Source organism: Mandrillus leucophaeus, unplaced genomic scaffold (genome assembly GCF_000951045.1).
Source record: "Mandrillus leucophaeus isolate KB7577 unplaced genomic scaffold, Mleu.le_1.0 Scaffold1769, whole genome shotgun sequence".
Taxonomy (NCBI): Eukaryota; Metazoa; Chordata; class Mammalia; order Primates; family Cercopithecidae; genus Mandrillus; species Mandrillus leucophaeus.
The window spans coordinates 79,995-103,800 of record NW_012101775.1 but is presented as its reverse complement, the minus strand read 5'-3'; the positions used below and the strand labels follow the sequence as shown (position 1 = coordinate 103,800).

General features: G+C 33.9%; 1 long non-coding RNA gene across 1 annotated transcript in view; it reads left to right on the top strand.

Annotated features, from left to right (window-relative positions):
- The first annotated feature begins 675 nt into the window (after positions 1-675).
- The window catches only part of LOC105537626, a 29,773-nt gene continuing 6,642 nt past the window's right edge, over positions 676-23,806 (top strand). The window contains exons 1-2 of the long non-coding RNA XR_001005743.1: positions 676-1,558; positions 12,080-12,084. This is a non-coding gene — a long non-coding RNA (uncharacterized LOC105537626). The remainder of the gene's footprint in view (positions 1,559-12,079; positions 12,085-23,806) is intronic.

Genomic DNA, 23,806 nt, shown 5'->3' with positions numbered 1-23,806 from the left:
TAGACCAGCAGGACTAGCTAACGTATTAGGTACTGATATTGTTGAATGCCATAGATGGGAGCACAGATGTCCCAAACATGTCCTGCTTCCCATCTCAAATTCATGATTCAGCAAGAAAAATGAGATGATCTTGAATATACAGATTACCCATGAGCCTATGTCTAGACTTGAATGTTATTTCAAAAACTGGTTTTCTTAATCCAGTGGCTTTCAATTTTGGGGATGAGTATGTTGGAGAAATCTAGTTTTGGTGCTGGTGACAAATTAAGACAACACCTAGGGATAAAGAGATGTTATTAATTCAGAGAATTTGCAGTAATGTTCAGATGTGGAAAATACTGCACACCTTACAGCATTCATGGTGAGCTTAATTGTGGAAGACAATGCCTAGAAGTATAGAGTTTGCTACCTTTGCAATGCAGAATGTATTTTAATAGGGAAAAAATGGGGATGAGAACAATTAGTGCAAAACAAAGTAAATATGTAAATATGATATTTGCTGTATTTCAAAATCCAGCGTTTGAAATACAGCAAATACTTAAATCATGTTTAAATGACCATGGAATTCACAGTAAGGGAACATAATGTTAAGCATATTTTTCTATTGACATGTATTTTAAATCTTATGCCCTGAATTTATTTTCGCATATTTATAAAAAAATTTTGGCCTTCTGGCTCCTTTTTTTTTTTTTCATTTCTCAAAGTCTGTATGGAATTCAAGCATTAAATCTCTCTGCCTCTACCCAATCCAGTCCACACAGAGTCATCCTTATTTTAATCTCTTCTTCTTTCTCCCTGCCCTTTCATTCTACTCTTGTATGTATTCTTTCCATTATATTACCTAATCCTTACATAGGAAGCATTTCTATACTGTCTGCTTTACTTCACAGAATCTCTTAAATATGTTTCTGTAGCCTTAGAAGTAGGAAGATTTTTGTCCTTATATGTCAGTACAGACTTTTTTCCTCCCCAGAAAAATCTTAAAAGCTAAAATTTATCAAGTGAAACAGAAATAGTAATTTTGAAGCTGGAAAATGTTTACTACCTCATGCCATTTAACTTAAGCCTATTCAGTGATTTCGTGTACGTGACTTCCATAATTACTATTTGAAAAAAAAAAAAAAGGCAGAAGAAGAAAAGGACAAAAAGAGAGAGTGGGGGAAAGCAGTGAGGGATAGGAAGAAGAGAAAAATATATTTGTATTTGGTTATTCAAGAATCAATCAGCTAGACATTCACAAGGAGCTATCCAAATGTTTATAGTAGGTTCTACTGTTTAATGAAAGTAAAACAAACTAAAACCAAAGACTGTAATTATGTTTAACATTTCCAAATTTTTAAGGAATATAAGCCAAAATGTATCCATGCATATCCATGATTCTAGCTTACTTATCTCCTGTTTATGAAAATGTATATCCAGAGAAAAAATAGTTATTTTATGTTACATTTACTAACATTTAAGTTCTGTAGTCCCTGTTAAGGAAATGGCAAATGGAGACAGTTCCTCAGTAATCATACTGAAGTTCCTGCAGCTTCTCTGCCCTTCAAAAGTGATCCCTGCCAGTAAAACTTTGTTTCTATTGAGGATATTCACTTGAATTTTGTTTAAAATCGGAATTGTTTGTCTCAATCATACAATGCATTCTAGTGAACCTGACATATTCTTTAACAGTGTTTAAAATACTGAAATACGATAGTCTACTTAAATTAAGTTGCCTTATATTAAAGTACCCGCAGTTTAAAGATGTAAAGAGAGCGATCAGAGGGATTTTTCCAGTGGCTAAAAAAATAAAAATTTGTTTTATTTTAAATAATCAGGGATGTCAAGAATACCAAAACTGATGGATTACAGTTCTTTATGTTAAATGCTCAACAAAGTAAGTTTTCATGTTAAAAATTATTGGTAATTTTAGATCGTTTCTAATACTTTGTAATGAGTTAAACTGAAAGCAATTTTCCTTTGAATGTTGTAGACGTCTCAATGAAATGTTTAAGATGTGATGCATTGAAATGTTCTAAATTAAGTTTTATGCCTACATGGAAATTACAGCTACAGCAACAGCATTAAAAGACAACATCTCCTCCTCAGGACTCCCCCGTGACTAGGATGGGATGAATGCTGCCCAAGGCCAGACCACACAATTGCTTCTTCTCTGCTATGGAGTTATATAATAAATTTAGAATAACAAAGAAAGTCTCTCTGTTAGTGAGTCCAAACCTGTGTCCCTTATTGAACACAGTATTTAGCATGCAAGAGTGAACATAGATTAGAAGAAAGAGATGCTGTCAGGGAGCATTCCTAAGCCCCTTCCTGGAACATTTCCTTCTCTCTCAGATGTATTTACGCTTGAGCATATTTATTGCTGCCTTTTTCACTGCTTTGTTAGTATTACTAGCATTTTCAACTTTGAAAAGTTTCCCATCTCCGAGGAGAAATGATGAAAGTCGTTTAGTAGTAGGACATTGCTCCAGTGGAAAGGTTTTACCGTCTAATGCTTTTAAGTGTGTCTTTTAGGCTATAAGTGAGATCTGTGCCTTGTTTCTGAGATGAGCACATAAACCCTGTTTTGCTAAGGTACTGCTTTCTTTAGTTGCCTCTTGGGTACTTCTTTCTAAACCACTGTATATGGTTTTGCTGAATCAGAGAAAATAGAAATTTTTCTGCTACTAAAAAATCTCTTACATGTATTTGAAACAAACAAAAAATGATATCAGATGAAAACATGATAAGGGAATCTACAACTTATTGGCATTTATTAATTTAATATATATGTATTTTGCTGGCATTAATGCTTAATTTCTACAGTTGTTTTAGTGATTTGTTTGTTTTTGTTTTGTTTTTGCACCATCTAGGTGCTGATGATTCAGTGGTGAATGAAAACACCAGCTCCTCTTTACAGGATTTAAGTCCTAAGTCATACAGAGATTAAGAATATAACTATGTTTAAACAAAGCTAAACTGTGATCCTGATTTGACCACTTACAAGCCCCATGGAGATGAATATATGTGGTAAATTCTCTGAGTCACAATTTTCTCATGGGTAAATAACAGATCATTATCACTTTTTTGAAGTTTATGTTGCATAATGAAAGTAAGGAGCCTAAGTCAAGCCTTAATGGGGAGCATTACAGTAAATATTAGTTGTCAGTAATGCTTGATGTGTGCTTGTAGTCTAGTAGTAACAGGAGAAGTTTTTACATTGACTGTGTGCATCACAAATATTGTCTGCAAACTTCCCAGCAGTTCTGGGAGGTGTACATGTAGTCATCTTGTTTCTTCACTGAAGAATCTGGGGCTTAGGGCAAGAGCCTAATTAAAACTTGCCCAAGTCTCACAGCTGCTACTTGTCAGAACAAAGGTGAACCACATTTATCTGATGCCAAAGCCCATGTGTTTCTCCTGCATTAATCTGATGCTTAATCCGAGGTCGGCACTGCTTGAAGAAGCCCTTCTCTTTTTTCCTCTTTGAGAGAGAAACAAATTGTACCTTTTTCTATCCACAATTCGGCATGCTCAAAGCAGCAAGACAGTTAGCTAACTTCTTCATAAATACAGCACTCTGGCAACAAAACCACAGAACATATTTTAGTCAACTACTATTAAAATAATCTCTCTCTAGCATCACCTCCTCCCTCATTCCATTCCAAATCAGTCCCCTTATACATAATGTCTCCATGTAATTTATCTTCCAAACTAGGGCATTTGGAGGAGTGAAAGGGGGCACTAATAATCATTACTCTAGATTAACCATTATAAACCAGCTCCATCCTGGAGAGGCCAAGACATATGGTCACCACATTTATAAGACTCCAAGGTTTAAATTATGGTTAGATTAGGAAAATATTGATGATAACAGGTAGAACATTCTGTCCTCCTATATATGGACACATACACCTTTCCTTTTGAAGGCCAGAGTAAAGTCATTGCATCATTAATGCAGCCTTTGGTTCATGCTCAGTCACCCTCTGTAGCAATGTAATAACTTCTAACTTTCTTTGCTCCCTCAGACCAAGGGGATATGAATAACTGGCACCTTCTCCTTATGACATTTAAATAATCTATTTTATGTTCAGAGGATCTATGGATAAAAGCATTTTATGTTCTCCTTGAAATCCTTTGGTCAGTGCCCATATACACAACCTATGTATTTAGAAGGAAATGTGCTGTGGAAAATGATTTGTTCAATCGTAGCTAAGTATCTCTGCAAAGGAAGATGCATTTGTAAACTGTGCAAATGCAAATTTTGCTATCACAGCAACCGCCAGTTATTTGCAACAGTTTCTTATTGCAAATAACATCTTGAAAACTGGTGCTAGGTTAAATCTTTTATATGAGAATATTAAAGAGAAATGAAGAAAAGATAGGCAGATTATTTAATAAGATGATTGAACCAAGAGGAGGGGAGGTGGAGGAGAAGAAAGAAAAAAATAGAGCAAATGGAAATGGACAAAAAGTAGCTATCTGTATTACGTGTTTGCCTCAGATTTTGCTGAGATTTATCCATTTAGGATCAGTGAATTTTCATAAATGCATATGTCAGCCCATCTTTACCAGGTGTCTGTGATGAAAACAAATATCATTAATTTCTTTAAAAACAATTTTATTGTATAGACATAACATCTAACTAGCATACAAGGAATAAAAAAATGGAAGGAGGATGGATTATGAATCTGGTTTTATAGTATTGTTATAAGCAGGAATATTTCAACAATTCACCTTAAAAATCACACAAAACACATAAGTGAAGTAAGTGTGTCTTAATGTGATAGAAACTTAACCTAAAGTAGAAAGGGAGGAAAAAGGCATGAAGATAAAGATGTGAGTAAAAATATTAAAAGATTATTCAGTTCTACCCTCCCTCTAAAAATGCACTAAAACAGCGTATGTAAATTATAAGGTTTACAATTACATTGTGAATTTCAGTGGCATATTTAACTGAATAATTCACACCTTGTAATTGTATTTATTGTCTTTTCATTTCCTTCCTCTCTTCCTCTATTCTTGCTTGATTCATTCTTTTTAAATTGTATTTTATTTACTCATAGTTGTGGATTATCGGCCTCCTTGTGAATTTAATTTCCTTAGAAGAGATTTACCCTACTTTTTCCTTACCAGTTTTATATTTAATTGTACTATTACATTTACACTTTGGGAAACTCCCCCTTCCCTTATTGTTCCTACCTTTCAGAAATTCTGGAAATAAAATCACATTTTCATTCTTGCAAATGTTGGCCTCTGCTCATCCCTCACATTTCTCTCTGACTATAATTTCTTTGCTTTATTGCTTCAAATATGAGAAACTTGTGTCTTCCAATGTTTCCATTCACTTACACATAAACAAGCATCAGTATTGTCCTTATCAGAATTAAGCCAGGAGTAAGCAGTGTCTCTATTTATGTCTACTTTCTAAGAGATAAAATTGACTTCAAGACAAGTCTTAAATTATATCAGATATTCTACTTTTAGATAACTGAGTTACCTTGCAGTTTTCCTGATAGTTAACGTATCCATGAGCACTGTCAAATTTAAACTGAATTAGAAAAGAATTATCCATGTTGCAGATATTTCAGTAGAATTTCAGCCTTTATCTTTCTTTCTCCAATTAATTGTTCTCTTTGTATGATTACCTGAAAACAATGTACCTCCTAGAAACTTTGGACTATTCATTTTGTTTCCAGTTTTTCCTCTTATTACTGTAATCCATTGGTTCTCAGAGTTAGCGCTGGGGACTCCTGGGGTCTGGAAGTTCAAAATTATTTCACAGTAATAGTAAGGCATTCTTTGCTTTTTCCAGGCTTGTTCTCTCATAGGTGTCTCGAGATGACAACTCAAAGGCTACATCATGGGTGATGGCTTTATTGTTCTGATTTTTAGTGGGTAAAGAGTGATCCCATTATTCTTTGTATTCTAAAATGTTCTGTTTTAAATTATAATATAGTAAATATTGGTAGATGTAACCCACATACAAAAGCTCTCTAGAGTCCTTAGTATTTTGTAGGAGTATAAGTAGTTCCCAAGAATAAAATATTTGAGAACCACTGCTATAGGTCACTCAGATAGTGTTTTACCAAGTCCCAATTTATCACTATAAAATGCATAATTTGTTTAAAATTACAAGCATATTTTGCCTATTTCTCATACTCAGTGAAATTTAAATTTTACATCCAAACTTTGTTGTTTGAGTCCATGAGCTCCAGACCAGCCTGGGCAACTGGGCAATATGGTGAAACACTATCTCTACAAAAAAAAAAAAAAAAAAAAAGCCAGGCATGGTGGTACCTGTAATACCACCCTGGGAGGTTAAGGTGGGAGGATTGCTTGAGCCTGTAAGTTTGAGGCTACAGTGAGCTGTGATTGTGCCACTGCACTCCAGCCTGGGTGACAGGGTGAAACCCTGTCTTGAAAAAAATGAATAAATTGTACATCTAAACATTGTACTCCTAAATGGCTTTAGGAGCCTTTCCTTTGACAGTTCCTTTTAAGTTACCAGTAATTCTCCTCTCTTTTTCTTCTTTCTCAGATACATGTGTTACACCTATAGAAGCTTTTATGTCTAAGGACAATGTGTTTGTTTTTAAGCAGCATTTACATTTGTGTTTATTTTATTAAAGCATATTAGTAGTAGTATGTTTTTAGTTAACTGCCATCGTCTTTTGATAAAATTAACTGATATTGGAAAGTATTTAAAACACTTAGAGACATAATGTACATTGGCTTTTGCTTATTATCTCTGTCATTATTGTGACCATGTGATCAACAACCTTTATTTTTCATTGTTTTGTTTTCTATTACGTGAAGTTTATTTTTCATGACACAGTCAAGTGTGAACACGATTTCAGTTTAAAATGCTGAGAAACCGAAGTTTTCAGCAGAGGTAAATTTAACATATTACATATTTATATGGTGTGTCAACATTAATAAGAATTTGAATTTATAACAAAATTAATAGTGACATCTCTGCTGCATCCCTAAAGGCAATTTAATAAATCAAAGATTCAGGCCAATCAACAATCAGATTGTGATCATTATGACTTTAAAATCTTATATTAGGAAGATGGACATAAATCTTGAATCTAAGTTACACTGACATTACTCTATATACCCAGTAATAATATATTTTTGTTATTATAAGATAGATATTAGGGATGTTAAACACATTTCTTATGCAAACTTTTAAGTTCAGTGTTGCTTTTATTTAAAAAAAAACAAATAAATCATTTTTTTTCTTAAGCATAAAGACATTTCTTGTTTACTTAACAGGAACTCTGCCAATACTTAGTTTCAGAATTGGTTTAATGGCAAGTTAATGATGTCAGCAAGGAATGAAGTGTTTTCCCTTCTTCTACTCTCACCTTTATTCATCTTCTTGCCACTTGGTTCTAACATGGCTATGATAGAGTCAAATATCACGTATCAACTCCAAAGGCAGAAAGCCATCTGTGAGAAAGGAGAATAACTTATTTATTTATTTTCAAGCAGAAAGAAAGATTTGCTCTGAAACCCTCTGACAGACTTCTCCTAATATCTCCCTGCCCATAAGTGGATCACTTGGTCATCCTCCTGGTCAAGCAAAGCTTGGATAGTGAATATCAAGTGGAACAAAGACAAACTGAATAATTGATTTATACCATTTAGTCACCTGTTGGGTGAGGTACCTTGACACTCTGAAAAATATGCTAGTTCTGGCAGGAAGGGAAACTAATAGCTTTTGCCACAAATGATAAGTTATAAACACAGAAACATACACAGGAGGCTCAAAAGGAGGGTCAGGAAGCCCAATCTGAGTAGTTGGCAGGAGGTACACTTGAATGCGGGGTACATAATCCAGATCTAGAAGGCAGAGTAAGAGTTAGCCAGGTAAAGACATATGGAAAAGCGACCATAAAAATATTTATCTAGGACCTTAAGTTATATAAAAAGTCTCAAGGGATCTCAGTTAGTGAGGGCTAGTTTTCATTTTATAAATTGTATTTTTTAGAAGGTAATTAGAATGCATTTCTCCCCCACCATATTAGTCCATTCTCATGCTGCTAATAAAGACATATCTGAGATTAGGTAATTTATAAAGGAAAGAGGCTTAACGGACTCACAGTTCCACCCTGGCTAGGGAGGTCTCAGGAAACTTACAATCATGGTGGAAGGGGAAGCAAATACGTCCTTCTTCACATTGGAGCAGGAATGAGAAAAATGAGCAAACAGGGAAAAAAACAAAAACTCATAAAACTATCAGATCTCATGAGAACTCACTCAATATCAAGAGAACAGCATGGTTGGACCACCCCCATGATCTAATCACCTCCCATGAGATTCCTCTCCCAAGACATGGGGATTACAATTCGGACTACAAGTTGAGATTTGGGTAGGGTCTCACAGCCAGACCATATTACCCACCTGTGTGTGGGTATGTTTTCAAGACTCAAATAGTGCTAAGATTAAACCAGCATAAGGGTTGTCCACATAATCATATACCATTGCACTAGGTCAAAAAGCACTTTCACACACTTATGATTTCCCTACACAATTAAGATGGTGTCAGAGAGTTATGTCATTTCTAATTTTTACTTTTATGTTAATTGTTCAAGGAGGCAAGATTGCTTATTGTATTCTGCAGGATGACATTATCAGTCCCTGGAGGACTCATCTTAACTTCTAAAGCACATAGGAATGAAAATCACTGACTGAAGAGTCTTGGAATCCACTAGACTATTTTTTTTTTTCCTTAGATATTACACTATCAAGTTGAACAGTTGAAATCTAACACTTTTTATTATATTTGCTGTATAATCATTGTTAAAATCTGTGCATTTTTCACTCAAATTTTCTTGAGACTTAATCAATTATTTTTCCAATCCATTATCCATTAGATTAGCCCACTTCAGCCTACCTGTAGAATAGGTAGTCTATGAGTTTGCTTTCAGTGGATGTGGAAACCCAATAATAGTGAATGGAAAGCATCTGCCACTCCTGCTATTTATTACTGCAAATGTAAATTTATAAAGGTATCTGGATATAGTATGACTCATTTCTGCAGAAAAGCTATAATTGGAGAGAAATTGCTAACTATGGATAAATGATGATCACACATTTTGCTTTTACAGGTTTATTACAGAGATATGACATACTTATGCATTTCCTTTTCAAGGTTTATTTCTAAGGATTAAAAAATATCTATTTTTTCTAATCTTCACCTATTAGCAACTCCTTGCCTAAGAATGATACTCCTTTGTATCAACGGTTTTCATTCTGGCATTGATAACAAAGCCGTACCTTAACATACTAGTATATTTAGCTGAATATTAGAAATCAGGTAGGTAGGCTTCATGCCAAAAACATGAAAGTAGAAAAATACTGTTTCTAAATCCAACCTTAGCTTGGATAACCAATGACAGCAAGTACTTCTTGCAGTGATAGGAGAGGAGCAGGCTGCAGTGGCCTGAGTGACTGCGGAGTGTGAGCGAATATGGAGCCCCTTGAGCTGTTAGGGGGTTAACAATCTGTAGACTGCACTAGGAATAGCTTTGCTTCATGAAGCCCAGATTTCTTCTCTTAAATTGAACTGGAAAGTCAGAAAATCAAAACATAAGACAATAAATTGTAACCCAGGGTCTGATTCTCACTTTTTCTCACTTAACAAATTAAATATTTTTGTATATATAAACAGATATTTGATGGGTTTTATTTGTTTTTGAGGCAGGGTCTCGCTCTGTCACCCAGACTAAGATATTTATTTTTGATTTTCTGTGGGTAGCATTTTACTGAAAAACCCAGCCTATTTTTTTTTTTTTTTTGGTTTTTTTTTTTTGCTTCCTTTTTTTTTTTTTTTTTTTTTGACAAAAGGGCATTTTTCTAGAGTAAATAATGAGAATTGTAATTCTGTTTTTACTGTTTTAAATTTAAATGATTTTATTAACATGCCTTAGAATAAAATGAGCAAATGACCTGTAGGCTTAGGGACATATCTTACTTACTACACTCAAATATGTTTTCATATTTACTTACTCTGACTCTCTCATTCTAATTCCAAACAAGTATCAGTAACAGTACAAAACTTCTCTTCCCAGTTTCCTATTTTAAGCATGGTCAAAAGAAGAGGAGCGGAGGGGAATCTTCACTCCTGTCTAAACCACTTGAACGTTAAAAATAAGACGCTGACAAAAGATAGAAAGATGCAGTCTGACCCCAGGCTTAATACACACATTTCAGAAGTTTCTTTCTGGCACAGGAAATAGTACAGTCCCATCCTAGGTGAACCTGTGGATTTCCAGTTTTGATCAGGGGAAGAGCCTAGGTAGAGACCCAGGTTGATTACTCACGAGAGAAAGACAATTGAATACTCATAGGGCCAAGCTGTGTCCTAGGAGACTTCATATACATTCTCATTGATACTCCACTGTGCATTACAGAATAGGAATTGTTATTCCAACATTTATAAACAAAAAAAAAGAAAAAACAAGATTCTAAAAAGCATAATAATAGTTTCCAGTCCACTATTTGCATGTGTTAGTACTAGGTTGCAATTGCAGTTGTGCCTAATTCCAAATACAAAGCTTTTCCCCGAGCACAGTGCAATTCAAGGCCACTGATTTAATGAAAGGTGGGATTCAGTAAACCTTACCCCTTGGCAGCATAAACAACAAATCTCACAGTATACAATTACAAATTATTTTCTCTGGGTGCATGCTATTTACACAGAATGTATCATCTTTGATATTTGTTTTGTTTTCTTATAAATTTTTTTGTGTTCAGTGGATGAAAATCATACTTTCATTTGTAATAACAATTACGCACAGATATTTTAATAATGATTAGCCATTGTCTGGTGATTGACATGAATAGTGCATTGTTCTTAGTTTTTAAACTTTTCTAGATAGGTACTGAAATGTTATTTTTGAATGTATATAAATTTATATGTGTTAATTCCAGAAGTCAATTTACAATTCATTTAAATGTTATCTGTAAACTTTTTTCACAATTAATGGGAAATACCAATTTAACATATTTGTGAGAATCAGCAAAGGAGAGAGTAAGAAACCTAACAGGGATATGTATTTTTTTAATAGACAAATCAAGTCTTCAATTAATTTAGATGTCTCTAAATCTCCCAGGTCTTTTATGCTTTTCACCGATGCAAACCTAAACCCAACAGCATATTATACACAAAATGAAGTCTTAACCATTCCAATGGCAGAATTTCTAAATACATGCATTGAATGTGTCTACAATAATTCAAGAAATGTCAACCCAAAAAATTCTGTACTCTTTACTAAAACTTTTGTCCTTAATTTGGACACAGCATCTAATTAAAGATACTTTCTTAAAGCTACAATTCTCACTCAATGTTTTATTTAAATTCTGAGGTGTATCTGGTAACCTCACTTCTTCCAGTCCTAACTCTGCCTGTCATATATTATATAATATTGAAGAAGTCATATAACCTTTTGGAATTTCATTGTTCTATAATGTAAAATGATGTTCTATGGTATAAGCCACAACATTTTTTTTAGTTCTGAATGAACTAGGATTACATAAAATTAAAACTATTGGTATTATTAATTTTATAATTTCAGTATATATAATTTCTCTTTTTTCAAAAATATTGATTATTTCACAAAGGCAACAATAATTATAAAGGTTTTCATGGGCAATAGCAATTACTTCACACCAATAATTTTTGTTATTTTGCATTCATATGAGAAGCTGTTGTCCAGTTATCTGCTTCTTTATGGAGAATAAAAGAAGATACTGAGAGGAAGAAAAATTAACTCAGGAATTATTTTAGAGCTGTTTGACACATCAATGATGACATGGAACATATGGAACACTTTCACATAGTTGTTTAAAAGTAAAAAAATATATAAACGTACATATATTTCATGTATATATACAAAATATGTATATATATTGTTTTATATATATATATATATAAAATGTGAACACAGATCACTGATGCCTCGACCTCCTGAACTTAAGCAATCCTCCCACCTCAGCCTCCAAAGTAGCTGAGACAACAGGTGCAAGCCACTATACCCAGATACTTTTAAATTTTTTTGTAGAGACTGTATCTCACCATGTTGCTTAGGCTGGGCTTGAGCTCCTAACCTGAAAGATTCCCCTACCTTGGTCTCCCAAAGTGTTGGAATTACAGGTATGAGCCACTGTGCCCAGACAAAAATAATATTTTTATGGTTTGTTGTTCCTGTTTTTAGATACAGGGCTGAACACTCCTTGAATATATTTCAATCAGTGATTACATAATATCAAACACTAATGTTTTCTTCGAGTGGACGTTCTGCCTGAATTCAAAGGTGTTTTTGATTCCAAAGTTGTGTACACACATTTTTTTTTTCAGAATGTTGGAATTATTGACCCAAATGATTTTGGTTTTAATGTAAGACAAATGAAAGATCCACTTTTCTTATGGGTCCTAATATTACCTACTTCCCTTTTCTGACTTCTAAATTCAAAATCTGTCATACTGTACTCAATTGAAACCTTTTATGTCCCAAGCCTCATGATGGGCATTTTCATATACATTCTTGTCTTTATTACTTCCCATCATATGAATAAGGGTGTTACTATTCCCATCTGTAAACTTGGTATGTGCAAGGTGGGTAAACTGAGACTTTCGCTATATCCCATGTCCCACTGCAACAGAGGTGACCCTAGAGCCATAGATCTTCAGTTGTTTGTCTATCTGTCTGTCCATCTATTTCATATATTCATTTATGATCATGGACAAAAATAAAATAAGCATCAGGGGTTGTAAGGACTGGTGCTGATGAGTATTTGCTACACTTGGAATTAGTGTTCAAATGACATTGGCTGGCACTTGAAAGTTTGTGTAAAATAAGCTTTAGTCCAGGTCTCCAGCATATGGTAGATAATTATCCAGTCAGTTCATCACCTATTCGGGAGAAGCTACTATGCCCTTGGCAAGGGTTAGATTATGTTATTGTCTTTGAGCAATTTACATTTTAGCAACATGGTTATTCATAAAGGGGAGTTGAAAAGAGTTCTATAACAATCAGAAGTATAGCCATCTTCCCCAAATGCCCTCCTAATATTCTGCTATTTCTTGAAAGGCAAGAAGCACTGGGTATGTGTACTTTTCTCAAGTTCCCAGGATAATTGTGATTCTTAACATCCCTATACCTAAACCCTCCTCTTGATTATACTAACTTCAAGCCTCGAAACTAGCTAGAAACATTCTAAATACAAACTCAAACTTCCTACTCTTACTTTCTCTAACTCTTTTTGTTTATATCTGCCTCCTTCAATAGATTTAAATCTTCTTTGAGAAAATAAATACCTTTAAAATCATGCTTCCACAATCCATACTTGAGGTAAACTATACTAGAAGAGTGCTTTTCACTTGGTAGTAACTTTAAAAATCACAAAATAGTGCAACAAGACTTCAGTATTAATCAGAATACAGCACAAGAAAAGACACTATAAAAGCATTTTTTTGCAGTTTAGAATGCACAAATGTTTACCCCACATGGTTTACCCTATACTTGTCAAGTGCATAATGATGTTTTGATTTATAAGCCAAGAAGAGGAAGCAGAGAATTTTGCTGATACAAAACATTTTTCTTAGTATATGACTTCTGTTATTTCGATTCTGCACAAACTCAGTTTATTTTATTTTTATTTTTTATTTTATTTATTTATTTATCTTGAAAGTCTCACTCTGTCACCATGCTGGAGTGCAGTGGCACGATCTTGGCTCACTGCAACCTCTGCCTCCTGGGTTCATGCGATTCTCCTGCTTCGGCCTCCCGAGTAGTAGCTGGGATTACAGGGGCGCACCACCGTGCCATGCTAATTTTTGTGTTTTTAGTAGAGATGGGGTTTCACCATCTTTGCCAGGCTGGTCTCAAACTCCTGACCTCGTGATCCACTGGCCTCGGCCTCCCAAAGTGCTGGGATTACAGGTGTGAGCCACTGCACCAGGCCAAGCTCAGTTTATTTATTTCCAACTTTGTTATAAAGTCACTCTTCAAGGGAGCAGGAGATTTTTGAATGTATCAATATTACTCAAGAAGATCCATCAATTGTGTATTGAATGCAAAACTGAGGAGTACATCTACTTTTTTCCATCCTTTAAGGCCCATTACTAAATTTTAGTTTTATTGAGCATTTCACTGGCATTAGAGTTGTTCTCATGTATGAGGACTAATATCATGTTTATCTTTCTCAAGAGACAGAACTGTACAAACAAGCAAAAAAGAACATTGTATATGACCAGTACTGTTTTGTGAGGACATACTCGTGAGCCTTGCAACTTTTGGAACGCCTCTCTCTTGAGAGACCAGCAGAATTACTTAAATATATATACTCCCATCTTATCATTGATATACATTACAATAATTTGTTTTCATTCAGTACAGAATATTCTCTTCATTTTCTAGTTGTCAAGCAGCTGCATTTGTTAACTATGCTGTGCCACCTCCTGTGCATAGTTGTACTTTTAATTCATTTTAAAAAATAGCTTGTGTTCACTCAAGAAATATCATCATCTAACCCACTCGTTTCTATCTTGTTCGTTCCTTAAAATTGTACATTAATTACATGTTGTCTTTAAACATCAAATTAGAAAGAGGGCAGTTGACATTGTAAAGGTGATAGCCACTTAATATATATTTAAATAAGATGGATGTTGGAAATTTTTCCGTCCTTTTTTATAGTTTGGAAAGAACATTAAATGGAAATATGCCTATATCACCCATAAATAAGCATATTTAATTCTGTTATGTACACATAGTTATGTTGTAGATTTTTATGTAATTGATAAACTATTAAGAAAAGGACCATAAAACATTGAAATAGTAACCAATCCCAATGTTTTAGTCAGATTTTCTTTTCTTTTCCACTCCTAAGCAAACAGATAGGCATGTAGGTATTCCACCAGAGATATAAATATTAACTTATTTCTGGAAAACATAATAGAAGTTAGCTTTTAATAGAAGGAAATCTAGATGTTGATGTTTCTTAAACTATGGTACTTTACATATATGGTATCTTTATACTCTACTCAAGAAGACCTGTTTCACTGAATGCCATGGAAGGGTACCTTTACAATTTATCATTTAAGTGAGTGACCCCTAAAAATCTGAGAAGGTTCTTCAACTAAGTTATCAGATCTTCATCATTCTGTCTACATAATCACAGTACTGTTCTAACTGGACTCCCTGCCATCAAATCCCAGCCCACTAAGTCACCCTCCACATTTCTACCAAATAAAAAATGAAATCATATTTTTCTCCTCAGCTTCACAACCCTCTATTTCTCCAGTCATAGTATAATCTCAAATGCCTTAGCATTGTACAAATTAGCCCCTAACAAAGGCTACAGATGCCACACATTTCTTGCCTCACCTCCTTTCTCCTTACTTATTCAATAAATATTTCCTAACTGTCCAGTAGGTGTTACAATGTGTGACAAGCCAAAGATAAATGAACTTCGGTCTTGTCACCAATAGCTTACAGTGCACTGTTCATTTAAAAGACAATTCAAGCATGACCTCTGGAAACAAGTCCTTATCTTTAGTTAACCTTGATCTTTCTTTCACCATCCTGAAATTTTAGAATAGTTTATGCACATTTATTTATTTCTGAGCTTCTTATGCAGAAGTTACTTTTGAAGTAATTAATTTATTTAATAAATTTATATTCAGCATTAATTATGTGTTAGTGAATGGTCATTGGCAAAAGCTACTTTGGATTCCTGTGGGCATTCCCTAAGGACATGAATCTCCTATTTCTGTCAACATGTCCATACTTTGCATTATTTTCAGTGTTGTTGGGTTTCTGTTCTCCAGCCAGGCATCAGCTACCTCCAGCACTGTGCCAGCTTCTTTCCTTACAGAGGTTTGAAGAAACAGTGCCAACCCCGTTCTTTACATAAAAAAGAGTTAGCAGTGGTGCTGTGCCTATGGTTGTTTACAGGACTTCTTTTTTTCTACCTATTCTTAAACACAAATCATTACTTATCTTTCCTGTGTAGATAAGTGGCTACTTGTGGACACGAAATACCACCTGTATTCCGAATTTTCTATTATCAGTGTGCAGATGTTTTTAGAAGAATGCACATTGTTTTTAGATTCAGGATTTTAACATCAATAAGAATCATGTCATTTTAAGAACAGAATGAAACTTACACTTAGAAAGATCAAGTCTAGACTTTTCAATAGCTCTACTCAAGGTCACAGAAGTCGATGAAATATTCAGAGCACAGAAAAGTTGAAGGTATGGGACAATGCTTTAATTTCTATCTAAAACAACATGCAAGATTTAAAAAACTATCAATGTTGTTTACACAAGGAATAAATCAATTATTCCTCTTCCGGTGGGTTTTTAAAGTGTTACCTTCGGGGGAAAAAAAAAAAAAGCAATGCCCATATTTTTACCCTACTCTGCTCCTTTGAAAATAAAAGCAATATGCTGCTTGCAGAGATAGGGAATTTCTTTTTAGCTCAGTCATGGTGGGGCAGTTCAGAAATATAAAGATGCTACCTTCATAGCATTTTCTACGCAGTTTAACCTAAAGTTGTGCTGGCTAATTTTATCTATATAAGAAACGAGAGTGCAATTCAAGCCACGAAATGTAGACTGCCCAGGAAAATATATTTAACCCGCTGATTGATCTCTGCTTCACTTTGTGCTCTGCAGACTTTATACAGTTCCTGTGGCAAACAACACTGTTTTAAATTTAAAGAATAACTGAATTGCACTGCAAACAAATTGAGGAGCAGCTTAAGGAATAAAGATTTCATTCTGGGGAGAATGGTACTATTATGACTTTTAATTCAATGTGTGATGGAATGAATTTTGGACTTGTTATTAAATTTTCGAGGATGAATTTAATAAATATTTTGAAAATTATGAGAGCTATATAATTTTTAAAATGTCATGAACAACAATTATTTTGTCTTGTATTGCAATCTTTTATCCTATTACTCTTTAATATTTAATGATCTCATCTTAAAATATATGTCTCACTTGGCTTAAGAAATGGTTTCCTTTAATGATTAACTAAATTTATTTTGTTTACCTTTAAAAAGATACATATTTTTTTCCCCAGTCACTTCCTAATATTAGTATTTCAATTCAGTTTCAGTGACAAATTTTTATTTGTTACCTGCCTTATTTTGGTATCCAAAATAAGAAATTCACCCTTTCTTCAGTCATTCTAAATTTATCTCTAATTCCTAGCTTTCCATAGCAGTATGTTTTGAGATGGCTGCGAGTGTGGCTATTAATATATTGTTTTCCTACAACAGCAGTTACAATTTAAATTTAAAAAGCAAAACAAAACATATGTATGTTTATATATGTGTGATTGTGTGTATGTATACACAAACATGTGTGTGTGTGTGTGTGTGTATATATATATATATGGAAAAGAGAGAGAATGATTGAAGCATATTTTTACTACAAATTGTACATTAGATTTATTTTGGGCCACCTGATTCCGTATCAGTGCATACTAGATGACATGTATCACTTTCATGGCACTCATAAACTGAACCCTTTAAACTGAATACATGATAAATTCCTTCTGTAAGACTTCTACAGTATAAGCTACCTTCAAGTTGTTCATTTATTTAGGTTTGGTTCTCTGAATTGGGGGAAAAATTGCAATTCATGATACCAAGAAATGAGCATAGACTTCTTGCCATGCAACATTGAATTTGTGAATCTAACCTGAATATATAATGTACTTTTCTTAAATTCATTGGCAAGTTCCTCTTTTATGAAATCACTGAAGCTCAAGGCTCTATTAGATACACTTGTTGACACTTGGGTGCCTTAAAAATGTACCTGTTCACTGAAGAAAATGATAAAACAGACAGAGCATTTGTAGAGTTTAGCAGTATTTGAAACCTTCTCGTTACATTATGCAACTTTCATTAGGAACATTCAAGACACCAACATGAAGAATATATTTGTAATTGCATAGCTTGTCAGTAGGCAGTACATATGCAGAATGTAAAATTTAAAACAGTTTTTGATCACAGTGTAGCACAATTCTCCTGAAATTGTGGTTACTATTTGGCGTTATTTTCCTTTTTTGTCATTTTACAGGAGGCAATTTATTGTACATTACAGCATTAGACTGAAAAGAATTAATGAATTACAGAGCACTGTTAAAATAAGAGACAATATTGGTAGTATATTACATATTGTTTTCCACTAATGCTCTTAGTGAAACTTAAAGCTGTCATTTGAGCTTATTTTCTAAATGGACTGCAAACCAAAAACTCTACAGGAGTTATTCTCTCATTGTATCTTTTCCTAATGGTAAGGTGCTGGTTTGGGATAGAGGACATACAGCTGGGAAAACTACCTTGGCATACTGTACTCTATATCAATGGATTGATGAACTGAGAAGCTCTTCCCAATTCTCCATGATAGCAGTTTCTATGCCTATCATACAGATTCTACTTCCTAGCATGTGATAGTCATGGTCTCTGAGGCAACATTGTAGGTGGGATGATTTTGCCCAGATTTTTTTTTGGGGGGGTGGAGGGCATAGAGGAGTCTTGCTCTGTCACCAGGTTGGAGTGCAGTGGCACAATCTTGGCTCACTGCAACCTCTGCCTCCCAGGTTCAAGCGATTCTCCTGCCTCAGCCTCCCAAGTAGCTGGGACTACAGGCTCACACCACCACGCCTAGCTAATTTTTGTATTTTTAGTAGAGACGGGGTTTCACCATGTTGGCCAGGCTGGTCTCAAACTCCTGACCTCAGGTGATCCACCCGACTTGGCCTCCCAGAGTGCTGAGATTACAGGCATGAGCCTCCATGCCTGGCCTTGCCCAGATTTTTACACGACCTCTAGCTGTCCTATCCATTTGTGGCTGTCGTTTCCCCAGGAATTCTTATTTATTCTGGAGATCTAGTAGAGAATGTGATCTAATTATAAGGTCAAAGGGTGACTTCTTTTTGCGATTAGAGTGAAGAAGAAATGGAGTGCCATGAGACTGACCAATAGTCCACATTGATCTCTCAGGTTAATGGTAACTCAGGCTTAGTCTATCATGCTTACCATTCATCCACAGAATTTGAGCGGCAAATAAATCAATTCTCTGGGGAAATGTATTCTCTTTTGGAACAGCACTTTGAAAAACTGATATGTGAATTTTAGACAGTGATTAAATATTAGCCATTTTTTAATATCAAATAATGTAAACAGGCACAAATAGATACATGTGCTTGAAGATATCTCTGTTCAGTTTCTGTCTTTGTCTCTCACTGTCTGACTGCAAAAAATCGGTGACTATGAAAAGAAAAATAATTTTGTGTGTGTCTGTGTGGCACCATTTTCTTCAAGAAAAGAAAACTTTAAGGAGATAACATTCTAGGAGAAAATGTATAAAATTCTAATCATGGTCTTTTTAAATACTTTTTTAGTTGATGCGAAATCACTGTCTGGAATAGAACTTTCATGATGGAAGTCATTGACTTCTTTTTTGAGTCCTCATGAAACTGGAAGATTAGCATCTAGGAAGCAGAAGCAGATCAATATAGCTCTTCTTATCTGATATTACATTTAGACCTCTCTAGCTCGTCAAGTCACTTGAAGTCCTTTTACCAGCTAAGTTTTAGCCAGCTGAGAGCAGACATAAACATCAAGTTTTAAGCCTTTTTTGTATCCTGTGTTCATATCTACAGGAAATCCTGTTGAAATGAATTTATATGCCATTAAAGTTCATGTACAAATCTCAAAATTGGTTAATTAAAATTCCATATCTGAAGGTCCTGAAAAATTAAATCATGTTTGAGAATTACTATAGCTTCAAATTGTCACCCTTATTCTTGACTCAGAACTTGACTTGTGCATAATGGCAGAACATATTTGTTGATGCATTTTTAGAAATTGCTTTTCATGAACCAATTCCCATCTGCAGCCAATATAAGGAAACAGGTCACATTTTTTTCAAAGTTCTTTCACATCAGTTTCAGTCATTTTAAAACATAGTTTTGAAAATGAAGAAAAGTGAATATTGGAGAATACAAAATGATAAATGGGCCCACAAAGATATTTTTAAACACATTATAAACATTATGACTATATGCTAAGTTTTGAAATGGTTAATTTCTAGATCCAACAATTTTATTCATAAAATAAGGAAAATTTACTTTGTGCATGATTTTTGGTTACTATAATGATTTTACAAATGCAGTAGTGGGAAAAATATGATTAAGGAAAACACATGGACAGAAAAAATGAGATTGGACACAATCTAAAATAAAATGTTGCATAATAATTTATTTTGAAATAATTTAAGATAAAATATGGTTAATTTAAGCTGAATATTTATGTTGGTCTTTATTTGTTTTGTTTCTTGGAAATATGATCTGAATATGTATGAACCTACTATGTATGTATTCTGAGGGGGCTACATTTTTACATATTTGTGAGAGTGGCACTATTTTTTTCCAAGATACTTGCCTGAACACGTTTGTGAAAATACATATTGGTTAACAGAATTTTGAAATAAGTACTCATGATATCCAACAATATAAATAACAGTGTCATATGAAATGAATATTTTTACCCTCAAAATACAGTGAACTTATATAACTTCTAATTGTATTTTGTGCATATTAAATCACATCACTTGGATCACAGGCATGAACATTTTTCTTTCAATTCTGGAACAAAACAATATTTTAACTGTAAACTATAAACTTTTCAAAGTTAAAAATAAATCCTATAAATCTTCAAAGCCACCACATCTAGCCATTACATATTTCTGAAAAATCCTGTGAAGTGCTTGAGGAGGGAACTAAAAGGAAAAATATCTTGGTAAAAATCATAAATACTTCATTGACCATGTTTGAACTTTGGAAAAGTCACTGTGAAATCTATATTAATCCAATAAATGAGAAAAAACTAAAATCAGTTCACTGAAGTTGAAATAATTATCCTATATACACTAATTCTATTTCCAGTGAGTAGGGAGTATAATTCTTATGAGTGTAAACATCGTCATACATCTTACAGTTTCATAAATATAAATGATATATTCTCCATTCCTGTTAGTCTGGAAGAGTTCATTATGTTGGAAAATACAATTATTTAAGGGAAATATATCTTTACTTTGAGTGGTCATGGATAAAATTTGAGACAACTATAAATTAATGAAATCAATCTGATAGAATGCTCATTTAAAATATGTTTGCAATAATCACCCTCTCCCAAGACATATAGTCCAAGAGATTAGACTGGCATCCAAATAATAACAAGCTGATTTTTAAAAACTGCCCAATATTAGCTTGGGAGGAAGAGACCTATTTAAATCTATTTAATTTATTGAATTATTTATTCATCAAATAATCGTGCAACCATGCACCAGCACATAGTAGGCTCTGGAGACTGAGGTGTAAATGGAACAGAATGCTGTGTTTGAGAAACTCCTGGTCAAAAATCACAAAAGTAATAACTGCAGTAAAAAAGGTTTTTGTCAGTGTCTTATTCCATTTATGTTGCTATATAGGAATACCTGAGGCCAGGTAATTTATAAAGAAAATGTTCTGCAGGCTGTACAAGAAGCATGACACCAGCATCTGTTTCTGGTAAGGGCCTCATAGGGCCTCATGGCAGAAAGGGAAGGCAACAGGGAGTCAGCGTCACATGGCAAGAGGGAGGAATGATGAGACAGAGAAAGGAGGAAGGTGCTAGACTTTTTTTTTTTTTTTTTTCCTGCCAGATCTTGTGGGAAATAAGAGTAAGAATTTCCTCAATCTGATGAGAATGACACCAAGCCATTCTTGAGGGATCTGCCCTTTTGACCCAAACTCCTCTCACCAGGCCCCACTTCCAACACTGGGGACCAATTTTCAATATGAGATTTGGAGGGGACAAATATCCAACTATATCAGAGAGTAAACCTACTTGAGAAGCTCATAGGAGAAAGACACAAGCTCTTTGTAATTTTATGGGAAATTTCACATTGGACATAACTTTTGAGATACATTTGAAGGAAGTGTAGAAATCAACCAAAAGTTGGAGGCTGTTGCTTACTACATTGGCTAGAGAGTCTCCTAATAGATAATGGCTCATAGTCAGGAAAGGAACAATAATTAAGAAGATGCTTTGAGTCTGAGTTTTTTACTTGTTGGTTGTGCTTTTAAAGAAATATGTTCATGAAGATCATTTCTCAAAACTGGTATATTATCCTTAGAGTGTAGAAGAGTAAATCGTTATTGCAATGCTGAGAACTAATTATAGGCTTGGTTTTTTGTGTGTCTCAGAGGTCAGTAAATTGACAAGTTCTGATTTTTCTTGGTAGAAAGTACAAACCTTAAGAATTATTTTAAAATACAAGTATAACTATCTTGACATTACTACATGAATTGAAACACTGAGAAACTGTAACGTCATATGGCAGAGTTGACATATAGTAAAAATTTAATAATGGCCTAATTTTTAGTTCTCTCTCTGGTATTTTGCTCCCAATAAATTAATATTAATAATAAAAGCTGTTGCCATGTAACACATGCTCAATGATGTTGAATAGCACCCAATTTTGTTGTTAATTCAGAATTGAATTAAATAACCCTTCCTGCTAATCACTACATGAATATTTATATGATGCCATAACGTTTGGAATGAATTTGCAATGTAGAGACTATAGTATAAATAACCTATAACAGATTAATATAGTTAATAATTGCAAAAATATTGCTACTATTAGTAAGACTATGCTGTGTGAAATATGTAAATAAATCATGTTTTAAAATTACATTTAGTAAGTACTTCTTATATTCTTTGATGATATAAAAGATTCATCCACCTTAAACTTAATTTGCCAATTCAACCCCCATCCAAAAAAGGCATGTTCATTGCATGTTAGTCAGGGGACTCTACAGTGTGGAGTGTAGTAAGAATACAAAAGTAGTCAAAGAAACAGTATTTGACTTTTAAACAATAAAACACCAAAAAATAACCTTAAGTAATGAAGAGGGGAATTCATTTCACAGGATTTTGTATTGAGATAGAAGATTGAAAGTCAGTATCATAAAATAATAGTGAATTATAAGTTTTAGAGAAAAAATGCATAATGGCATAATATTATTTGTTGAACAGTGCAAGACACAGTGCTATTTTGAACTAATGGATAATATACATCATGGCAAAAATATTTAATTTGTGTATTTATAAGAGAAGAACCTATGGACCATTAAACTAATGTATTACCAACATTTTTTACTCTAGCTATAAGATATTTTTTCTTCCCTTTCTTTATCAGATATGCATCTTAAAGCAAAATAGGAAATACCGTTGTAACTGTGTTCTTTTGCTACGTTAAACACAAATACATGCCTGTCCGCCAAAGACTTTTACATTCTATGATTTATCTCAAGATTGACACATTATTCCCCAGAGTTCTAAACCTGATTTTGGTTTCAGTTAAACCCTACTTGACAGGCAATATTTGAAACTGCTAATAGAATTAAGATGTAAATAGACCCATTGAACTCTTATTATAATGATATTTGATTGCCTTCTTGTAATCTTACTGTTAGAATCTTCTAAAAATCCATAACCATTTTAGCACAGCTATAAATTTAAATTATATAATAAGAAGGAATAATGAAAAAATACAAAAGTTCCTGGAGGCTATTGAAAATATCATCTTAAGTCTGATTAGTTCTTTCCATTACATCCGTCAACACCTTATTTAGATAATCTAAACACTCTGGTTAATTTGTGGGGCTGGAATGGGAAAAGGGAGTATTTCGTGAGTCAATAATTGAATTAATAGTCTTGAAGTCCTGTTATTTGGGGAGCTTAGGG